This window comes from Hemitrygon akajei, chromosome 7 (genome assembly GCF_048418815.1).
Source record: "Hemitrygon akajei chromosome 7, sHemAka1.3, whole genome shotgun sequence".
In the NCBI taxonomy this organism is placed as follows: Eukaryota; Metazoa; Chordata; class Chondrichthyes; order Myliobatiformes; family Dasyatidae; genus Hemitrygon; species Hemitrygon akajei.
This window is the reverse complement of record NC_133130.1, coordinates 81,409,138-81,429,454: the sequence shown is the minus strand read 5'-3', so window position 1 is coordinate 81,429,454 and position 20,317 is coordinate 81,409,138. Positions and strand designations below refer to the sequence as shown.

At 40.2% G+C, this 20,317-nt stretch overlaps 1 protein-coding gene across 6 annotated transcripts in view; it reads right to left on the bottom strand.

Moving 5' to 3' along the window:
• The window catches only part of LOC140730612 (serine/threonine-protein kinase PAK 5-like), a 225,643-nt gene that overhangs the window by 153,898 nt on the left and 51,428 nt on the right, over positions 1-20,317 (bottom strand). Inside the window, exon 1 of one of the 6 annotated variants that reach the window (XM_073051303.1) lies at positions 5,109-5,174. The exons of the other annotated variants lie outside the window; for them this stretch is intronic. The gene's annotated coding sequence lies outside the window, so the exon portion shown is untranslated. Of the gene's footprint in view, positions 1-5,108; positions 5,175-20,317 lie in introns of those variants that run through there. 6 annotated transcript variants of the gene reach the window in all.

Genomic DNA, 20,317 nt, shown 5'->3' with positions numbered 1-20,317 from the left:
GGAATGGCTGCCTCAAAACAACAAATTTCACAGTGATAATAATCTTGATTTTGATTCTGATTCACCAGTAATAGTACATGACTCAATGGGACTAGATGAATCAATGTTGCCCATGACAATTACATTTCTATTACTTTAAAGAAACTTTAGCTCAGTAAATCAAAGGAAGCTTAACCCTTCTTCAAAACACAATGGCAAAATGACTTCATAGTAGGAAGACTGAAAACAAAAATAATTTCCTGCAAAAACCAGCCACAATAAATTTGTCATGTTTTGTCAAAAAAATCTCTCTTACATGTGATAAATATAGTATGTATTCAAGTATCAAATATTTCATTTGGAAAATCATTAAAAATACAAACATGCACATATTTACTTTTCTATGATTGCCATCAATAGCATTGATTACAATGAAAGGTTTACAAAAGAAAATAAATTCAAAAATGTAGGTATTTAGTTACATAGTTAATATCTGATTATCTAGCAGTAGATTATTTAGCAATCCCGATGGTTCCATATCTGGCTCATTCATGAGTCTGGGGATCTAGACTGCAAGGGACCACAACTAGGTATCTGAAGTGTGGCTGGGCCCTCACTATGGGCTGGAGCTTGTGTTGAGGCTCGTAACACCAGGGGACAGAAATATAAATAGCCGAGATTCAGAATGGCTGTATATTTCCTGCTTCCTTTAAACTCACCAAATTCACTGGAAATTATACTGTGCAGTAGTTAAAAAGTAAAATAAAATTGTGTTTAGGCATTAGTAAGAGTAACGTGCTCTAATGTGGAACATTTTTTTAGTCCAAGGTCCCAAAGATACTGAATTATCAAACTGCCAAAAGAAGTTTTGTCAAAATATCTTAGATACAAAAATGCAATTAATTACTCACAGAAATATGGATTTGTAAGTAACTTTAAGGTTCAATTAAACAACAAATTGACAAAAAGCATAAGTACGTTTATTTTTGAACTACTAAAATACATTTCAATACATTACCGAACTACAAAGGATTAAGAAAAATCTTAATATAATGCTCTTTTAGATTATGAATATTTATTACAAACTAACATCAAAGCAAGTTAAATTCAATCATTCAGGACATAGTCTGCAGTACAAAGTGTGGCATCTCATCTCTGTGAAAAGGACTAAAGATGTTTCATCCTCCCAGAATGCTGAGGGACTCCTTTAATAGCCCACCACTCAATCTAATGTGAATCTGTATTTCATTAATACCAACTTGACGATCAAATTATTTTGATATCAGTTCAGGGAAAAGAATTCCAAGAAAGAGATAAGTGAATTAAATTCTTGTAAGGCCTTTGGGAGAGTAAAATTTTCAGATGTTAAACAGTTTAAAGACTTGGACTTTGAACATGCATTGGCTTGAAATCAAAAGAGTATTGTTAATATAAATCTTGAATTGCATATGATCAAGAAAGATAATATGGTATATTTGATTCAAAATGTGCATCCTATTATTTCTTAATTGTTTAACAATTTTAGCTTTGATATTAATGCTGATATGATGGGCAGGAGAAAGTCTGATTGAACAAAGCTGTTAGTTTATAGACTTATAGTTACATATCGCATATCGACCAACTTTGTATCAGTAAAGATGCTAATGAAGCAAATTACTTCAAAATACAGAGGCAAGTCAAATTTACTAAGATATACACAATGAAGAGCATCCTAACAAGCTGCATCATTGCTTGACACAGAAACACATGGTGGTGGACAGGAAGACTCTACAACAGGTAATCAAAACTGCCCAACACATCACTGGCACCAAGGACATCTACTGAAAGGTATCAAAAAAGGATCCCACAAACCCTGCTCATGGACTGTTTGTCCTATTCCCATCAGGGAGGAGGCTACATAGCAATCACACCAGCCCCACTAGATTCAAAAACCTTTACTTTCCCCAAGTAGTAAGGCTGATCAACACCTCCACCCACCAACACCACCACTACTTTTTTATTTCATATCAGTCACCTTATGTATAGCCTAGCATCACTTTATGGACATTCAATTAATCAATTTATTTATACAAGCTATCTTATGTATTTATATTTATTGCCATTTTTATTATTATTTATTTTTTTCTCAGCTCAAGCTGTGAAGACCTTGAGGTACGGACATAGCCAAGCACACACATTTGTCAATTGTTAGGAACTTTCGGACTATTCTAGTAGTGTCTAGTACTCTGGCTTTCTAGATATTTACACAGAGCTGTGTAGCTCTAATTGTTCAATGCCTTTTTCAAGTGCCTTTGGGATGACACCAATTGTAGATATTACTAATCGGGACAATATAATCCTTGTTCATGTTCCAAAGTCTTTCAATTTTCTCTTTTAATTTAGCATTTTTCTGGTGTTTTTCACTTACTAATTTCCGTAAGTTGTGTGCATTTAGAATGGCTATATCTATTAAATAAGTTGTCTTGCTGATTTATCCTGTATAATTATATCCTGACGGTTATTATGGATTATCGTATCTGTAATAACTGATTGGTCATAATATAATTTGTGGTATTCCAACACTTAATACTAGATCAGGCTTGAATATATGGTAAAGTGTGATTTCATTTATGAGTTTGTATTTTAAAGCAAGCTTTTGCTGAATGAGGTTTGCCACTTGATTGTGCCTGTGCAATCAGATTGTGTTAAACGTAGCTGCTACAGGATCCTGCAATGTGTTGGATTGTTTCTGGTTTTTCCTCAGCATTTTCTATGTTTATCATCTTGAATATGTTGGTCTTTTATTATGCATTTTTGATCATTTTTTGTGTTAACCACCTGGTCCTGTATTGCCAGAGTCTTCCTGTCCACCACAGTGTGTTTCTGTATCAAGCAGTGATGCAGTTTGTTAGGATGCTCTCTACTGTGCATATCATAGTAAATATGACACGACTTGCCTCTTTATTTTGAAGTAATTTGCTTCTTCACTGATACAAATGAAACACTGATGTGGAAAAACTTTTTCACCCAGAGAGTGGTGGATATGTGGAATGCTCTGCCCCAGAAGGCAGTGGAGGCCAAGTCTCTGGATGCATTCAAGAGAGAGTTAGATAGAGCTCTTATAGATAGCGGGGTCAAGGGATATGGGGAGAGGGCAGGAACGGGGTACTGATTGTGTATGATCAGCCATGATCACAGTGAATGGTGGTGCTGGCTAGAAAGGCTGAATGGCCTATTCCTGCACCTACTGTCTATTGTCTACAAAGTTGGCTGATATGAGATCTGTAACTATAAGTCTAAGATAACAACTTTGTTTCTGGGAAGAGGTCTCCAATTCCGAGCCAGGTATTCGACAATTCCTTGTCAAAATCTAGTCTGCTCAGATCGTAGGGATATCTTCCACGAAGGGTCATGCTCTTCCACTAGTTAACTTTTTCTTCAATAGTGACAGTGTCTTCATTTTTCTGGGTTGTAGTCTCATTTAAGTTTAGTGGTGTATACGTTTTCTCAAAATCGTACATGCTTGTGTGGAGTGCTGATTCCTGTTTTTGTTGATGAAAGTATATTTTTAGAAGATTTATCTGATTGCTGTGTAGATTCTTAATGTCTCTTATTCCTTTTCACCCTTCTGCCCTAGGTAGCATTAATCTAAGCACATTTGAATGTACATAATGTTTTCTGAAATTTGTTATTTCAGTTCTTCTTTTTCTTTGTGAATTTTCCAAATCGGTTTATTATTATTATTATTATTGAGTTATATATCTTTTGTGTTTTTTTGTGTAGCATCAGATCTGGAGTAACATTTATTTCATTCTCTTTACACATGTGTACAGCATATAACATTATACAATCTTGAATCTTGAAGTTGGGCTCTCACAACATAAGGGAATAGTCCATTTAAAACTAATAACTGCTTCATAAGTTTCCAGGGTCCAGGATATCATATAATAAAATGCTTTGTCAAGAACTAGAACTAGGGCTCAAAGCCTGATATAATACGTCACCAAGTATCCCTCTGTCACAAGACCCTATTTTGCTTCCTTCTATCATACTACACTCTCTTCATGCACATTGCCCCCTCTCTCCTCATTCTGACAAAGTCAAATTTTTGTTTCGAAATTGTTAATCTCACTCACCCTTTACACAAGGCGTAGCTTTGCTATGTGACTTGATGGTCAACCTCTCCTTCTGCATCCAGATTCCTGAAGATTGTATGCAAAGATCCACACCCTTTGCTGCTGTTGTATCCTCACACCTGACCATCAGCCTGTCTGAACGCCTGGTAGGAACTGGCTTTTCAAGAATCCGTATCCTGCTGTTAAGTTTATCAATAACTCCACTTTCATTTCAATATTCTACATCCTTTATTTGCATTCCACGCACTTACAAAATTATTAGTGTAAATATATCAGGACTCGGTGTTTAAATGCAGAATAAAAATGATGTAACAGACAATGCCAAAGCCAAAATATCTGTGCTAAAGCCAAGATTCTGAACTACATCATAAAGCTACTCAATATTATTTGTCAATTGCTCTCCTCAGCCTGTAAAGGTACAAATACATACAGCTTAATAGTAGGATAATTAATTATAATTTAAACAATATTATACATTCCTTATTAAGTACAGAATTAACATCTTTATTAAACACATTTTCAAATCTCACATAGGAATTTCCTGCTGCAATACTTTTTGTAACAGTCGCAATAAAATTTATTAAAAATGCAATTTCTTTTCTTGACACCTTACATTTCTCCATCCTCCCTCCATCCCTCCCAAAAAAGTAAAACAATGATGTGATCAAAAATGTACATTGTAAAGCTTACACTCAAACATTTTTTAAATTGCTACTATAAACTGCAAGCTAATCAATGGCAGAGTCCTAAGTATTAAAATTATGTTATGAATTTTGATGTGGTTAAAACCACCTGAGAGTATCTAAATGCACAGTAATTTAATCCAGCCCAATAAATTTGTCTTTGCGTGATTAAAACTAAAGTGTGGAGCAACGTATCTTGCCAAGATCACAATCTATACAAATTTACTGCTGGAATTACTAATGAAATGCATTAAGCAGTGTTCATTTCATTTGTACTTTATCGAAGTAAAAAATTATCAATAAATGTAGGACTGAAAATTGAAGTTGCTACCTGCCAAATTATTAATCTTTCCTCTTCAAACACACAGACTGTGATATGGTTCCAAGGACATAAGATACCTGCCACAAATTCTATATTCTCCAGTTTCAAACACATGGGCAATTGCTAGGAATATTATTCTACGGTGCCTGGCCAGTCAAAATTCCAGTCGCTTTTAGTTGTCATGACAATTCCGACTGCAAAATACAGGAAAATCTTCCAAGCATTAATAATTAAGAGTTGCAGAAACACATCCCAGTGTACTCATCGGTGAAATACAGATGGAAATGGAATGGTTATGAAAGGCATAGATAGGGTAGATGGTCAGAGTCTATTTCCCAGGGAAATAGTGTCAAACATTTATAGTTCATAAGTTTGATGTGAGAGGGTGAAAGCTTAAATGAGATTTGCAAGGCATTTTTTCTGCACAGAATGATAGCTGCCTGGAAGCTGCTGCCACAGGAGGTGGAAGCAGAAAGGATAGCAATATTTGGGAGTTATTTAGATAGGCACATGGATGATCAGGGAATGGGGTGATTATGGGCCATGGACATGAAGATAGGGTTGATTTGGTTTGGTCAAATGATTCGCGTGGACATTGTACCATTCTATCTTCTACTTAAGACACAATGTGGAGCACCTAACATGTATTATACAAAGTACAACCTTTTCTCTCTATATATGACCTAGATCTTTTGCTAGTAATTCTGTTTTCAAAATCCACAACCTGGCTTCCAGAAGATTCAGATATGGGTGAAAGGCACCATTAGGGTTAGTAGGATCTATGGTCTTATTCTTCCGAACTGCGTGCACCAGAAATAGCCATAATGTTAACAACTTATTTAACTATTTAAAAAACTACACACTGGATACCGCAGCTGCTGGAATTTGCAAAGTTCCTTGTTACCCTTACCAGTAACAATAATGTCTTAAAAGTTAACACCGCGTGCCTGGACAGCCTTGCAGCTCCTGGTCCATAGCTTTCTGCTAGAGTGCAGGTGGAGATGCTATTCTAAAAACAAGTCTATTATAGTGATAAAGCCCTTTGTAAATGTTTATGGTGAGAAACACTTTGGACTCCTATCAACATCTCTAGGGAGGCATTAGGTAAGTCTACTTTGCTGAAATGTTTTCCTCCAGAAAGGTTTGCAATGCTATCCTCTATCCTGGGTAGAGGGTATTGATCTACTTTCAGTACTGGGTTGATGGTGACCTTAAAATCAGCACGGATCCTGACAGACCCATTCTTCTTGGTTTTGACAAAGAGCTCCATTCAACCTTGGAAAGAATTCCTTCAGTCTCCATGCATTCAACCTGGAAAACTTCAGTGGCATCATTCAGTACCTTTCTTAATTCACTTCAGTTGACTCTCTTGGAGGGGATGTGGCATGCCAATAGTGGATGTATCTCCAATCAAGTTGTAGTTGTCTCAGCCACTAACACCCCCACATTTCTGGCTTATACTGAGAGCCATTCTGAAACAATGAAACTACATTAGCTATTTCCCGAGCTATTCCTCGGCAATTCAACCATGGCTAAGGACATTTCAAATCCTCTGTCAGGGCCCTGTAAATTCTGTACTTGCTTCCCACAAGGTCTGAGAGAACACCTGCTCAGGCCCTGGGGATTCATCAACCCTAATTTCCCTCAACACAGTAAACACCTCTTCTGTTATCCATATATGGCCCATCAACTCAGTGCTGCTTTGCCTCAATTCTCTTGACTCCGTACCCATCTCCCAAGTAAATAAAGATGCAAAACACACATTTAAGACCCCTCCCCATTTCTTTCAGCTCCATATGTAGATCACTGCGCTGATTTTCAAGAGTAACAATTCCAATTTTGTCTCGTTATATTTTTACCTTAATATATCTGTAGAAACCCTTGGGATTCTCCTTCACCTTGTCTGCCACAGCAACCTCATGCCTTCTTTTAGCCCTGATTTCCCTCTTAAGCGTTCTGTTACATTTTTCACACCTGTCAAGCAACTCATTTGTTTCTTGCTGCCTAAACCTGCTCTACACCACTTTCTTGTTCTTAACCAGGGCCTCAATATTTCTTGAAAAGCAAGGTTCCCTAAACCTGTTAGCCTTGACTCTTATTTTGACAAGAACATACAAACTATGTCATGACATCTAACTGCCCACATCCATGAACCCTAACTTAACCCCTAACTCCACTCTCTGCCCCCAAAACCATCGCTACAAACCTGAAAAAAACAAATCTGAGCTACAACCTGGAAGAAAGTGCTAGAAATGATTATGAAAGGAAATATTGGCAAGACATTCAGAAAATCACAATTCAAATCAGGCTGAGTCAATATCTAACACATTTATCAGAGTTCTTTGAGAATATAATGGATGAAGGGGAACCAACAGATGTAATGCATATGTATATCCAGAATACCTGGGTTAGGTTACTAGTACAGAGGAGCAGTAAACAAGCTAAGAAAGAGCTCATAGCACTAGGGTAATATTTCAGCAAAGATAAGAGGTTTGGCTAGCTAATAAAAAGGAACGAGGATAAGTGAGTCATCTTTAGGTTGGCGAGCTGTAATTAGTGGAATGCGTGGATCAACATTAGGGTATCAACTGCTTACAATCTTGTACTAATGGCAGAAAAAGGGAATTTAGTATGTTGCAGCCACATTCACTGATAACACAAACATAGGTGGAAATGCAAGCTATATGGAAGACAGAGTCTGCAAAGGAATACACATCTGTTAAATAAATGAATGGGGTAAGTATGGATAGGTATGATAGTTGATGGTTAACATTGACATGGTGGACTTAAAGTCCAATGTCTATGCTACATGGCACAATGTAGGAAAAACATTCTTGTGCAAACAAGAGAAAAATCTGCAGCTGTATAAAAGCGATTGGGGCGCTGCCCCTCCCTCAGTCTCCGAGATGTCGTGCTCCCTTTTGTTGCTAATAAAAGCCTATCATTCACTTCCAGTCTTCGAGAGTTATTGATGGTGCATTAAGTAAAGAGCAGGGAAGTAAATTGGTAAAAGAGACAGAAAGCCGTGGAAGAAAGAGAAGGGGGGAGAGGAGCACCACAGGGATGTGATGGGCGGGCAAGGAGATAAAGTGAGAAAGGGAAGAGGGGATGGGAAATAGTGAAGGGGGGGTGGGGGGCATTAGCAGAAGTTAGAGAAATCGATGTTCATGCCATCAGTTGGAGGCTACCCAAACAAAATACAAGGTGTTGTTCCTTCAACCTAAGTGTGGCCTCATCACGACAGTGGAGGTGACCATGGATAGACATATCAGAATGGGAATGGGAAGTGGAATTAAAATGGGTGGCCTTTCGGAAATCCCGTTTTTTCAGGCAGACAGAGCCCAGGTGCTTAGTGAAATGGTCTCTTCTGAATGGTAGAGCTTGTTCCTCTTGCAGGGATAAGTGTCAGGAGGGAGATCAGTGGGAAGAGACAGGAAAGTCATATAGGGAGGGATCCCTACAGAAAGCAGAAAGTGATGGGGGCCAGAGAATGAGGGAAAGATGTGCTTGGTGGTGGGATCCCATTGGAGATGGCAGAAGTTGTGGTGAATTATGTGCTGGACATGGAGGGTGAGGTGGTAGGTGAGGACAAGAGCAACCCTTTCCATGGTAGAATGGTAGGAGGATGGGGTACAAGCATGCGTGCATGAAATGGAAGAGATGTGGCTGAGGGCAGCATTGATGGTGGAGGAAGGAAAGCCCTTTTATTTGAAAAAGGAGGCTATCTCCTTTATTCTAGAATGAAAAGCTTCACCCCGAGAGCAGATGCGGCGGAGGAATTGAGAGAAGGGGATGGCAAGTAGTAAACTGAGAACATGTATAGTGCAGGTAGCTGTGAGAATCTGTGGGTATACAATAGACATCAGTGATCAGGCCGTCTCTGGAGATAGAGACGGTGAAATTGAGAAAGGGGAGGAGGATGTCAGAATTGGTAAGTTAAATTTGGGGGTAGGGTGGAAGTTGGAGGCAAAGTGGATGAAGTTGATGAGTTCAGCAAGGGTGCAGAAAGTAGCACCAAAGCAGTAGTCGATGTAACGTAGGAAAAGTGCAGGATGGTCACTAGTGTAGGCTTGGAATATAGACTACTCCACGTAGCAGACAAACAGGCAGTTATAGCTGGGACCCATTATTGCAGATGGAATTCAATCTCAGGCAATGCAAAATTATCAAATCTGGTAGGAGGAACAGCAGAGCAGAATATTGTTTAAATGGTAAAAGAACAGATTGCCTGAACAGAGGGGGATCTAGGTGCCCTTATACACAAATCATAAAGTTAATATGTACAGTCAGTACAGACAAATGGAATATGAGCATTTATTAGAAACAGAATGGAGTGTAGAGATTGGCATGTCTTGTTACAAATGTAAGGAGCCTGCTTTTGACCACACCTGGAGGAATGTATGTACCGTAGTTTTTATTTCCTTTTTAAAAATATAAACTTGCATTGAAGCTAGCTTACAGAAGGTTTACTGGGTAAATACCTGGGATAAAGAGAATGCCTCATTTGGAAAGGTGTACATACTCATTGAGAGTTAGAAAATGCATGATAACCTTGCTGAAATATAAAGATTCAGCAAGGGGTACAGATTTATAATTAGGGGTTCCCAAGTGATAAGGAAATGGAACTTCTTTATCCAGAGTCTCATATTTTTTTATTCTCTACCCAAAGGAACTGTGAGAAAAAAAACAATGAACTTAATTCTGAGATAACACGAGGAAATCTGCAGATGCTGGAAATTCAAATAACAACACACACAAAATGCTGGTAGAACACAGCAGGCTAGGCAGCATCTATAGGGAGAAGCGCTGTCGACGTTTCGGGCCGAGACCCTTCATCAGGACTAATTGAAAGGAAAGATAGTAAGAGATTTGAAAGTAGTGGGGGGAGGGGGAAATGCGAAATGATAGGAGAAGACCGGAGGGGGTGGGATGAAGCTAATAGCTGGAAAGGTGATTGGCGAAAGTGATACAGAGCTGGAGAAGGGAAAGGATCATGGGACGGGAGGCCTCAGGAGAAAGAAAGGTGGGGGGAGCACCAGAGGGAGATGGAGAACAGGCAAATAACTAAATATGTCAGGGATGGGGTAAGAAGGGGAGGAGGGGCATTAACGGAAGTTAGAGAAGTCAATGTTCATGCCATCAGGTTGGAGGCTACCCAGCCGGTATATAAGGTGTTGTTCCTCCAACCTGAGTTTGGATTCATTTTGACAATAGAGGAGGCCATGGATAGGCATATCAGAATGGGAATGGGATGTGGAATTAAAATGTGTGGCCACTGGGAGATCCTGCTTTTTCTGGCGGACCGAGCGTAGGTGTTCCGCGAAACGGTCTCCCAGTCTGCGTTGGGTCTCACCAATATATAAAAGGCCACACCAGGAGCATTGGACGCTGTATACCACACCAGACGACTCACAGGTGAAGTGTCACCTCACCTGGAAGGACTGTCTGGGGCCCTGAATGGTGGTGAGGGAGGAAGTGTAAGGGCAGGTGTAGCACTTGTTCCGTTTACAAGGATAAGTGCCAGGAGGGAGATCGGTGGGAAGGGATGGGGGGGACGAGTGGACAAGGGAGTCGCGTAGGGAGCGATCCCTGCGAAAAGCAGAAAGGGGGGGGGGAGGAAAAACTGTGTTTGGTAGTGGGATCCCATTGGAGGTGGTGGAAGTTACGGAGAATTATATGTTGGACCTGGAGGCTGGTGGGGTGGTAGGTAAGGACAAGGGGAACCCTATCCCGAATGGGGTGGTGGGTGGATGGTGTGAGGGCAGATGTGCGGGAAATGGGAGAGATGCGTTTAAGAGCAGAGTTGATGGTGGACAAAGGGAAGCCCCTTTGTTTAAAAAAGGAAGACATCTCCTTCGTCCTGAAAAGAAAAGCGTCATCCTGAGAGCAGATGTGGCGGAGACGGAGGAATTGTGAGAAGGGGATAGCCTTTTTGCAAGAGACAGGGTGGGAAGAGGAATAGTCCAGGTAGCTGTGAGAGTCTGTAGGCTTATAGTAGATATCAGTAGATAGGCCATCTCCAGAGATGGAGACAGAAAGATCAAGAAAGGGGAGGGAGGTGTCGGAAATGGACCAGGTAAATTTGAGGGCAGGGTGAAAGTTGGAGGCAAAGTTAATGAAGTCGACGAGCTCAGCACGCGTGCAAGAGGCAGCGCCAATGCAGTTGTCGATGTAGTGAAGGAAAAGAGGGGGATGGATACCGGTATAGCCTTGGAACATGGACTGTTCCACAAAGCCAACAAAAAGGCTGGCATAACTGGGACCCATACGGGTGCCCATGGCTACACCTTTGGTTTGGAGGAAGTGGGAGGAACCAAAGGAGAAATTATTGAGAGTAAGAACTAATTCCGCTAGACGGAGGAGAGTGGTGGTAGAGGGGATTTGGTTAGGTCTGGAATCCAAAAAAAAACGAAGAGCTTCGAGACCATCTCGGTGGCAGATGGAGGTATATAGGGACTGGACGTCCATGGTGAAAATAAGATGGAGGGGGCCAGGGAACTTAAAATCATTGAAAAAATTCAAAGCATGAGAAGTTTCACGAACATAGGTGGGAAGAGATTAAACAAGGGGGGAATAAGACAGTGTCAAGGTACGCAGAAATGAGTTCAGTGGGGCAGGAGCAAGCTGAGACAATAGGTCTACCTGGAAAGGCAGGTTTGTGGATCTTGGGTAGGAAGTAGAAACGGGAAGTGCGGGGTGTGGGAACTATGAGGTTTGTGGCAGTGGATGGGAGATCCCCAGAGCTGATAAGGTTGGTGATGGTATAGGAGACAATGGCCTGGTGCTCCTTAGTGGGGTCACGATCAAGGGGTAAATAAGAGGAGGTATCAGAGAGTTGTCGCTGTGCCTCGGCCAGGTAGAGGTCAGTACGCCAGACAACAACAGCTCCCCCCTTATCAGCAGGTTTTATAGTGAGGTTGGGATTGGTGCGGAGGGAGCGGAGAGTAGCGCGTTCAGAAGGAGTGAGGTTGGAATTGGAACAGGGTGTGGTGAAGTCAAGACGGTTGATATCCCATCGGCAATTAGCAATAAAGAGATCCAGAGCAGGTAGAAGACCAGAGTGGGGTGTCCATGAAGAGGAGGAGGGTTGAAGACGGGAGAAGGGGTCATCGGTGGGTGTAGGAGAGTCCTTGTCAAAGAATTCTTAATTCTGAGATAGACTGTTTAGACTTCATGGGTATAGAGTGCTTTAAAAAAAGGCAGAAAAATGCAGCTGATGCCAGATCAAATCAGTGGTGGTCTTACTAAATGGCAGAACAAAGTTGAAGAGCCATACTTCTCCTGTTTCTGATGTTCTTGAAGCAAGCATTCTTTTGTAGTCTGGGCCATTAAAAATAAGCACTTCTAAAACTGACAGTTACTTAACGTTGCCAAAAGTCGTGACTGCTATACACTTGCATTAATGTCAATTTTTAAATGGATGTTGCATCATAACTGCCTGTCAACCAGAAACAGCTGTGCTTACTCACTAGTTCATGCCTTATAAAAGTATAATGAATGCAAGAACAAAGTAAATAACACATCATTAATTTGCCCAGTGGGTAGCACTTTTTGTTACCTCTGAGTCACAGGGTATCAGTTCAAGAGATACAGGCCTAAAAATTCAGGTGCACTGCGCTGTTGGAGGTGCAGTCTTACAGATGGAATGTTAAAGCCACTTTTTGCCTATTCTCTCAAGCTGGCACTAAAGGTAATATAATATTATTTCAAAGATGCCCCTACACAATATTTCTCTCCAGAAACATCCCTTAAAAAAAAACAATTTTTATTAGCTATTATCACATTGGAATTTGTCAGAACATGATTGTTTATAAATGCTTGCTATGTTTCCAGCATTATAGTTGTGACTACAATTCACATTTCACTACGCCACTCATTATTTGGTAATTCTGTAGACAGCCATTATATAAATGCAGTCTCTGGGTTCATTTGTCCCTCACCTCTGTGTCTGTGCTGCAGTATGACAAACAGAAGTTCAAATCTTGGCTCATCATCTTCACCTTGGATAGAGCAGAGACATCAAGTGAACTTTGCTCACTTCATGCCTGTCATAGAGGTAGTGCTACATTGTTAATTTGAATAAGTGCTCTAAATTTAATTGAAAGAGGAAATGCAGGCAAGAACTTTAGATTACTTTATGCAATTTAAATCATTTTAATTAATTTATATCATTTTAACATGCTTTTAATCTTATTTTATTAAGTTTAAAGTATTTTAATTTTTCTGAATTGCCCAGAGGCATTTAATTCAGAGGGCTTGTGACATCATCAAGTCATTTGGGTGATCTGGAGGCAAACCCTTGGATGTTTTGCCAGTAGCCTTGCTGCTGCTTGCTAATTGCCCCACTTTATAGTAGGGCTGTAGTTTTATGAGCACAAGTATGAATCCACAAAGGGAGTTAAAAAAAAGTGCAGGGATTGGACCAGTGCAAGTGAGGACTGGGTATCTTTGGCAAGGCTAACATTTATTTCCCATCTCTAATTCCTCAAGAAAGTGGCAGCAAGCATTCTTCACGAACCACTGTAGCCTCTCTGGTAAAGGCAGTTCTCAAGTGTTGTTGAGTATACTTATTGTAATTTAGAGATACAGCACTTCCGGCCCAACAAGCTCATGCTGCCTAATTATACCCATGTGATCAATGAACCTACTAACCCGTATGTCTTTTGAATGTGGGAGGAAACCTGAGCCTCTGTAGAGAACCTATGTGGTCATGGGGAGAACGTACAAGCTCCTTACAGCTAGCAGTTGGAATTGAGCCCCAGACACTGGCGCTGTATTACCATTACACTAACTGCTATGCTACAATATGCTATTCCACAATTTACAAATAATGTTCAAGGAACTGTGTTATATTTCAAAGCTAGGATAGTATGCCATTTGGAGGGGAACTAGTAGCTGTTTCTATGCATTTACTGCCCTAGTCCTTATTGGTAGTTGAGGTTGCAGGTTTGTGAAGGGCTACTGAAATAACCTGAGTGAGTAAATACATTCCCTTTTGTCAGTGTTGCAAACTACAAATAATGTGTACTAGTGTTAGAAGGAATAGCTGTTTATGATGGTTGATGGAATGCCGATCAAGAGTCCTATTTCTGTGTCTGAAGAGTTGTTGATGTTGCTGGTTTCAAGAAATGTGGAGAATTTTGCATCATGCTCCCGATCGGTACTTTGTAAGTGGTGGAAGGTCCTTGGGATGGCAAGAAGAGAATCACTTGTCACTGGATACTTGGGCCTTGACCTGCTCTTGCTGCCACAAAATTTGTGGCTAGTCACTTGAGTTCCTGGTCAATGGTATTCCCCCCCCCCAACCCCCACCAAACCTAAAGAACATTAATGGTGGAAAATTTAGCAATGGTAAACCTTGTCAATGGCAGATAGAGTAGATGGACCCTCTCTTGCTTTAATGACCAGCATTTTTATGGTGATTTTGCTTCTAGCTACTAACTGGCCCATTTCCGAACAGAGTCCAGGCCTTGCTGCACATGAACATGGGAAACATATCCTTCAATTATCTTTACTGTAACTCAGTACTTTACAATGTAAACCAAAACAAATAGGTATTTTGAAGGAGCAGAGCCAGGGGAGGTGTTTAGCAGAGTCTAGAATGCAGAGAAAATTGTATTACCAATGTCCAAGTTTACAAGATTTCACATATCAAAAAGCCAACTGTAAAACCAAAGGGAAAAAAAAACTTGAGATTTTCTGAGATTAGCTGTAGACTATTGCAAGAAAGATTTTAACTTTTCACATATTGACTGGGACTCCTATATTGTAAAAGGACTAGATGGGATAGAGTTTGTCAAATGTTTCGGTAAAGTTTTCTTAAATCAGTACATAGAAGTCCCAACAAGAGTATGTGCAATTATTTTTTTTAAATTTTTTTTATTGAATTTTCAATGGGTTACAAAATAGAAGGAAAAAAATATATCAACCCTTCCCCCTCCCCTTAACCCCTCCCCCCTAACATATCTCTATATATGAAAAAAAGAAAAAAAAGAAAAAAGTAAGAAAGAGTACCTGGATATCGGAAGATCCCACATGGAGTTCAAATTAGCTTTAATGTATATATATGTTTCTTTCCCCAGAAGACCAATAATTTTATCTTCGGAGCACCTACATATTTAATCCTATCTTTTGTAAATAAGAGCACCAAATTTTCAGAAATATATCATATTTTTTCTTAAATTATAAGTAATTTTTTCAAGTGGAATGCAGCTGAAAATTTCATTCTTCCAACGATCTATACTTAAGTATAAATCCGATTTCCAAGTAACTGCAATAGCCTTTTTGGCTACTGCCAATGCAATTTTTATGAACTCTTTCTGATATTTGTTCAATTTGGGTTTCGGTTTTATCCCTTCAATATCACCTAGTAAGAATAATATTGGATTGTTTGGAAGCTGTGTTCCAATAATTTGTTCCAGTAAAACTCTTAAATTTGTCCAAAAAGGTTGAATTTTAAAACAAGACCAAGTAGAGTGTAAAAAAGTACCAATTTCTTGATTACATCGAAAACATTGATCAGATAAATTTGAGTTTAATCTATTTATTTTTTGTAGTGTAATATATAATTGATGTAAAAAGTTATATTGTACTAATCTTAGTCGAACATTTATTGTATTTGTCATACTGTCAAGACATAATCTTGACCAACTTGTTTCATCAATTTTAATATTCAAATCAGTTTCCCATTTGTCTTGACTTATGAATTCCTTGTTTAATTGCCTATTTTTGAATCAAATTATACATACCAGAAATAAATTTTTTAATTTTTCCTTTATGAATTAAAGTTTCTATTTCATTAGGTTTCGGCAATAACATTGTTTGACCCAGTTTATCTCTTAAATAAGCCCTTAATTGGAAATAACAGAAAAGAGTGTTATTTGATATTTTATATTTATTCTTTAATTGGTCAAATGACATTAGTATACCTCCTTCAAAACAGTCTCCTATATATCTAATCCCTTTGTGAAACCAGTTATATAAAAGTATGTGCAATTCTTGATCTACTATTGGGAAATGAGACAGGACAGGTGACAGTAGCTTGTGTGAGTGAACACTTGGCATATAGTGATAACAATGCCATTAGTTTCAAATTAAATATGCAAAAAGATAGGTCTGGTCTGTGGGTTGAGATTCTAAATTGGAGAAAGGCCAATTTTGATGGTATCAGAAAGGATCTGGCAAGTATGGACTGGGGCAGGCTGTTTTCTGGCAAAGATGTACTTGGTAAGTGGGAGGACTTCAAAAGTAAAATTTTGAAAATCAAAGCTTGTATGCACCCTGTCAGAATAAAAATTAAAGATAACAGGTGTAGGAAACCTTGGTTTTCAAGAAATATTGAGACCATGGTTAAGAAAAAGAAAGGAGATACATTGCAAGTATAGGCAAGTAGAAACAAATGAGGGGCTTATGGATTACAAGAAATGGAAGTGAACCTTTAAGAAAGAAGTCAGGAGGGCTGAAAGAAGGTATGAGGTTGCCTTAGCAGACAAGATGAAGGAGAATCCTAGGGGATTCTACAGACATGTTAAGAGCAAATAGACTGCAAGGGAGAAAATTGGTCCTTTGGAAGATCAAACAAGAGAAAATCTGCAGATGCTAGAAATTAAAGCAACACACACAAAATGCTGGAGGAACTCGGCAGGCCAGGCAGCATCTATGGAAAAGAGTACAGTCGACATTTCAGGCCAAGACCCTTCAGCAGGACTGGAAAAAAAAGATGACGGTAGAGTAAAAATGTGGGAGAAACCCAAGGTGATAAATGAAACCAGGAGGGGGAGAGATGCAATCATTGATGTAGCACAGGGTTAGGGTTAGGGATGACTACATTGGTGCTGCTTCCTGCACACATGCGGATCTAATCTGTTTCATTCACTTTGCCTCCAACTTCCGCCCTCAAATTTACCTGATCCATTTTCAATACCTGCCTCCCCTTCCTCAATCTCTCTAGAGACAGCTTATCTACTGGTGTCCAGTACAAACCCAAGGACTCTCATGGCTACCTGGAGTATACCTCCTCCCACTCTGTTACTTGTGAAAAAAAAATCCATCTCCTTCTCTCAATTCTCCCCACCTCCACTGCATCTGCTCCTAGGATGAGGCTTTTCATTCCAAAACAAAGGAGATTTCTTTCTTCTTCAAAGAAAGGGGCTTCCCTTCCTCCACCATCAATGCTGCCCTCCACTGCATTTCTTCCATTTCACGCATATCTGTTCCCACCCCATCCTCCCACCACCCTACCAGGGGTAGGCTTCCTCTTGTCCTCACCAACTACCCCACCAGCGCCCGCATCAGGCACATAGTTCTCGGCAACTTATGCCATCTTCAATGGGATCCCACCACCAAGCACATCTTTCTCCCCCTGCCCACTTTCTGCTTTCCGCAGTGTTCGCTCCCTTTCCCTACATGACTCCCTTGTCCATATGTTCCTCCCCACTGATCTCTCTCTTGGCACTTACCCTTGCAAGCAGAACAAGTGCACACTTGCCCCTACACCTCCTACCTCACTACCATTCAGGACCCCAAACTGTCCTTCCAAGTGAGACGACACTTCACCTGTGAGTCTGTTGGGGGTCATATACTGCGTCTGGTATACCCGTTGTGGCCTCCTGTATATCGGTGAGACCCGACATAGATTGGGAGACCACTTCACCAAGAGGCTATGCTTCATCCACCAAAAAAAGCGAGATCTCCCAGTGGCCACCCATTTTAATTCCACTTCCCATTTCGATATGTCTATTAATGGCCTCCTCCACTGTCGTGATGAGGCCACAATCCGGTTGGAGGTACAATACCTTATATTCCGTTTGGGTAGCCTCCAACCTGATGGCGTGAACATTGATTTCTCGAGCTTCCAATAATATCCCTACCCCCTTCACCATTCTCCATCCCCTTTACCATCTCTCATCTTATCTCCTTGACTGACAATCACCTCCCTCTGATGCTCCTCCCCCTTTTTCTTTCTTCCATGGTCTTCTGTCTTCTCCTATTAGATTCCCTCTTCTCCAGCTCTGTACCTCTTTACCAATCAACTTCCCAGCTCTTTACATCAACCATCCCCTTCTAAGTTTCACCCTCTCCTCTCCCTACCTTTTAACTCTACCCCTCATCTTTTTTTTCTCCAGTCCTACTGAAGAGTCTGGCCTGAAACGTCGACTTTCTACTCTTTTCCACAGAGGATGCTTGGCCTGCTGAGTTCCCCCAGCATTATGTGTGTGTTGCCTTTGGAAGATCAGAATGGTAATCCATCCATTGAGCCAAATGAGACAGGGGAGATCTTAAATGCATTTTTGTGCATCTGTATTTACTCAAGAGATGGACACAGTCTATAGAAGTAAGGCAAAATGGCATCAACTTCATGGATTCTGTACAGATTACAGAGGAGAAGGTGTTTGCTGTTTTGAGGCAAACCAGGCCTCTACAAGGTGTTCCCACGATCCCTATGATAGGCAAGTGCAGAAATTTCCTGGGCTATAGCAGAGATATTTAAATCATCCTTAGTGACAGGCAAAATACAGGAGGATAGCTAATGTTGTTCCACTGTTTAGGAAAGGCTCTAAAAATAAAACAGGGAATTATAGGCTGGTGAGCCTCCCATCAGTAGTGTGAAAGTTATTAGAAGTTATTTTAAGGGACAGGATATATGACTATTTGGATAGACATGGACTGATTAAGGATAGTCAGCATGGCTTCATGTGTGGTAGGTCATGCCTAAGTAATCTTAGGTTTTTTTTTGAAGAAGCTAGCAGGAAAGTTGATGAAGGCAAGGCAGTGGATGCTGGCTCCATGGACTTTAGTAGGGCATTTGACAAGGGCCCACGTGGGAGTTGGTCAAAAAGATTCAGTTGCTTGGCATTCAACATTGGATTAGTAAATTGGATTAGACATGGGTTTTGTGGGAGAAGCCAGAGAGTGGTAGTAGATGGTTGCCTCTCTGACTGGAGGCCTGTGACTACTGGAGTGCCGCAGGGATTGGTACTGGGTTCATTGTTGTTTCTCATCTATATCAACAATCTAGATGATAATGTAATTAACTGGATCAGCAAGTTTACAGATGGCATCCAAGATTGGGGGTGTAGTGGTCAGCAAGGAAGACTATCATGGCTTGCAGTGGAATCTGGACCAGCTGGAAAACTGGGCTGAGAAATGGCTGATGGAATTTAATGCAGATAAGTGTGAGGTGTTGCACTTTGGTAGGAGCAATCAGGGTAGGTCTTACACAGTGAATGGTAGGGCACTAAGGAGTGCGGTAGAACAAAGGGATCTGGGAATACAGATCCATAATTCATTGAAATGAAAATGACATCATGGGTAAATAGGGTCGTAAAGAAAGCACTTATCATCAACCTTTATAAATCAAAGTATTAAATACATGAGCAGGGATGTTATGTTGAAGTTTTACAGGACATTGGTGAGGCTTAATTTGGAGTATTGTTTGCAGGGTTGGTCACCTACCTACAGGACAGATGTAAGTAAGGTTGAAAGAGTACAGAGAAAATTTACAAGGATGTTACTGAGTCTGGAGGGCTTGAGTTATATGGGAAGATTGAATCAGTTAGGACTTTACATTTTGTAATGTAGAAGATTGAGGGGAGATTTGACAGAGGTATAATAAATTATGAGGGGTATAGATAGGGTAAATGCAAGCAGTTTTTTTCCCCACTGAGTTTGGGTGGGACTACAACTAGAGGTCATGGGTTAAGGGTGAAATGTTTAAGGGGAACATGAGGGGAAACGTCTTCACTTAGAGGGCCGTGAGCTACCAGCACAAGTGGTGCATGCAAAATTGATTTCAACATTTAAGAGAAGTTTGGATAGGTACATGAGTACAGAGGGCTATAGACCCAGTGCAGGTTGATGGGAGTAGGTAGTTGAAAAGGCTCAGCATGGACTAGAAGGGCCTGTTTCTGTGCTGAACTTTTCTTTGACTCTGTGTCTCTAAGTGACCAATCTTTACTACTTTTCTAATCATCAAATTTGGTGAATCTTGCAATCAGTTTATCAACTTTTAATGGGATGCCAGCAGAGTTAACCAGCAATCCACTAAGGGCAATATAAATGCTAATTTAAAATTAAGATTAGGTTTACAATAAATACACAACTTATCTATTGGTATTAGTGAAAAGATGAAAATGGTTGTGTTTAATGCTACTAATTGAACATTGAAAATTATAGCACAGTATGGGCCCTTCACCTGAACTTTTAACTGACTTTGCAAT